The following is a 3,651-nucleotide window of genomic DNA, read 5'->3' as shown; positions in this document are numbered from 1 at the left end:
CTGTGGACTGTGTGTAACCATGAGTCTGTGTGTGTCTGTGGACTGTGCGTACCCGTGTGAGTTGTGTGTGTTTGTGTGTCTGTCTCTATGTCCTTGTGGCTGTGTGATTCCATGTGGCCATGTGTGTGCGAGACTGTATGAAAGGGCCACCCCACTGACCCCGACGCTTAGGCCACACCTCGATACCCTCCTGGAGACCTCGCTCAAGTTTGGGTCTTGTCTGGAGGGTTCTGGCCTGGCTGGGGTGATGGGTGCAGGCCGAGATCCCTGCTCTGGGTGGCCGTGGTGGGGACTGGCCTGGCTGGTCAGGACACTGCTATCCCATGTCCCAGCTGTGGGCACCCAAGGGGTGTCCCTCACCGTGGTCATCATGCCCTTGCTGGTCCTCCAGCGTGCTTAGTCAGGGGTGCTGGAGCCAGAGGGAGCTGGCTGTGTGCAGCTCATAAGGGCCTGAACAGCCCACTTGGGACAAGGGCAGGTCGGCATCTAGGGTGGCCATGTGGGGCAGGCCCTGAGGGTCTCTGGGCTGGAGTGGGGGTGGGTGCCCCCACTGTTGGGCTGCAGCCTGAAGGTGCACACACTGGCCATGGACGGGGCAGTGCCTATTCTGGGCACAGCAGGGACAAAAGTTGGGGGCAGGATGGACTGTGAGGGGCAGGGCAGGCTGGAGCTGACGGGGGGTAGGACCTGGCTGTGGGCCAGGGGCTTCATCCCTGGTGGCTTGCAAGTTCCCCGCACCCCCAAGCAGGAGGCCTCTTCCACCAGGCAGTCCTCTGGGAGGCACCCTGGGGGCCTGGCCACTCTGGACCTGGTCACCTGGGGGGATGGCCAGGGCAGGAGGACAATGATCAGGAATCCTCCCAACCAGCAGGCAGCCTCCCCTCCCCCGCAATGCAAATGCTGGCGGGTTCTGGCTGGGCGGTTTCAGTCTCGGGGGCCAGTGGGGCTTTCCACCCTGGCCCCCACCTGCTCTGCGGTTCCCGACCTTGGTGTTTTTAGAAATATTTGCAAGTGTATGTTTGTGCCCATGTAGGGTGGGGTTGGGAGCTGCACTGGTGCCCACGGGGTCATGTTTTTCAGATTGGGCTGGGGGGAGGGGAGCAGTGAGGGTCCTGCTGGGGCCCCAGGTGTGCATCTGCACTCTGGGCAGCATGTGGAGCCCAGGCCTGGGTCGTGTCTTTGGTGGGGAGGCTCCAGGGGCCAAGGTGCCTGTCCTGAGAGAGGCCTAGGGCCCTGCCACCCAGAACTTTCCAGAACCACAGTGTCCCTGGCTCAGTGACAGGCAGGTCCCAACTGCACACTCACGTCCCTTGCTTGTGCACACTCACTGGCTGCACTGTCCTCCTGGGTGTCCTCGAGCTGTGGGTGACAAGAGCTGGCCCCATGCCGTGGCCGCCCAGCTCTGACCTCGGCTCTGACCACGGAGGCCCAGGGCAGCCTCCGCGCCACTCAGGACAACTTCCTACCCCAGGGACAAAGCTCAGCTCCACCATGCTGCTCATGTGGGCGTGAGTGTGAGTGTGCGTGCGGAGAGTGGGGCGAGCCTACCCGTGTGCAGTGCGTAGAGTGCGCACAGTGTTTCTGGGAGCATGTAGGTACGTGTAGTGTGTGTGTGGGGGGTGTGCAGATGCTTGTGCACAAGCGTGCAATGGGCGCTCCCCAGGGGACCTGGTCCGCTCCTCTCACTTGCTAGGCCTGGCTCATCACCATGTCGCCTCTGGGACAAAGCCTCCATCCACTCTCTGGGTCTGTCCTGGTTCCCCCGGTGCCCCTGAGCCCCGTGGGCAGTGACGGGGCTGGGCTGGCAGTCAGGGCCACAGCCACGCAGGGACAGAGGCACCTGGTCAGCTGAGGAGCCCTTGGGGGTAGGGTGAGTGCAAAGGGTGGGGTGGGGGCCCTGGGCTTCAGCCTCCTGGGGGAGCCTGGGCTGCAGGGCAGGTGGCCCAGACCGACGTGGAGATGGACACTTGGAACCCACTCCCCCGCACACCACACACAGACATGAGGACCACACTCAAACACACACATTGAACATGGTGCAGACACACAGATCAAAACACACACAAGAGAATGAAACTCACATGCCCCCCTCCTCTCACACACTGAGAAATCACAGACACGCTCCCACCCACACCCCTCCCTCCAGGCCCTGGGGGCTCAGGGGGTCCCGCCGAGGCTCACTCAGGCCCAGCCACTCCCTATGGGGCTGAGCAACATACCCAGGTGTCTGGGTCCCGGCCTCACCACTCACGGGACGCGCGCGCCCCCCTCCCCGTCCAGCCTTAGGGTCCCCTCTGTGAGGTGGGCACATGCCCTCTGCTCAGGGAAGGCCCCCCCCACCAATGGTGCCGGAGTATGTGGGCAGAGGTCAGCCAGCCGCTGGGAGCAGCCGAGCAAGTCCCGAGACAGAGCCAGGGGGCTGTGTGCGGCTGGCGGCAGAGCAGCTTGGGGACCCCGGTGCCCACCTGGGGCCTGGCCCCCACGGCCACTGGGATGCCCACCCAGCCCTGTGCACTCTGCACGGTCTCTGTGCCGGCCCGAGCAGGCCTCTGGGCCTTGGAGAGAAACCCACAGGCCTGCCTGGGGCCCCAGCAGGGGGCTGGGAAGAGGGGGCCCCTGAGGCAGGGGAGGCACCGGGATTCCAGCTGCAGGGCTCAGGCCTGGGGCCGGGGCAGGGTCCCCCACGAGGGGCTGACCGCCAGGGGCGTGGGCCTGCTGCCCTTGGGGCCAGTGCCTGGGGGACACACAGCACGGCCTGAGGACAGGGATGGACACCGGGAGGTCATCAGGACAGAGGGATGGGGTGACTTCCAGAGTGGTGGGGGCCCTGGCAGGGCCGTGTGTGGGTTAGGTGTCCGTGCGAGGGGTCCAGGAGCAGCCCAGAGTGGCCAGGCTGGGTGGGGAGGGGGGCAGCGGAGCAGTGAGGTGGGGGCCTCTGGGGGGAGGCCGACTGCTGGCACCGAGCTCAGGCGTGCAGCGGCTGCCACAGGGGGACTAGCCCTGGAGTGCAGTGGGCACGGGGGCGTCCCGGGGGCGAGGGGCGGGGGCCGGCCCGGGGGGGGCTGGGGGTCGGGGGGTGTTCTGACTGCTCAGAGCAGGTGTTTCAGATGTGCCCCAGCAAGAGCGAGCTGGTGCTGGTGGGAGGGCCGGGGGCGGAGGGCTGGAGGGGTACTCGCTTCCAGTCCCGAGAGAAGGGCGTCCCCGGGATAGCAGCCCATGGGCATGTCCTTACGGGCACCGTGATGGCCGTGTGGGGGGCAGGTGCGCCCACACTCCCGAGGGGCGCGTGAGTCCCGTGCAGACCGTGCAGGCTTGTGCGATCCCCGAGTTCCACACCAGCGGGAGGTGGTGTGTCCGCTCTGCTCAGTGCTAAGAAGCAAAGCCTGTCTCAGCCCAGGTCCCACCACCTCACATGTCAGGGTCTCGCATGTCCGCGTCCCCGCGGCCCCTCCTCTCCTCCTCTGCACGTTTGCAGACCGTCCGAAAACCCTTGCTGAGGAGGGCGTGTGGTGGGGGGCTAAGGGCCAGGGCACGCCCGGGCGCAGCCCCCTGCCCCGCAGCCCCAGACGTCCCCAAAGCTCACCGCAAATCCTCAGCATGTGCCTCTAAAGCCCCAGGGCCTGTGCAGGCCACCAAGCTGTGCTGCCCTCA

The sequence above is a fragment of the Neomonachus schauinslandi genome, chromosome 9 (genome assembly GCF_002201575.2).
Source record: "Neomonachus schauinslandi chromosome 9, ASM220157v2, whole genome shotgun sequence".
Lineage (NCBI taxonomy): Eukaryota > Metazoa > Chordata > Mammalia > Carnivora > Phocidae > Neomonachus > Neomonachus schauinslandi.
This window is presented reverse-complemented; position numbering follows the sequence as displayed.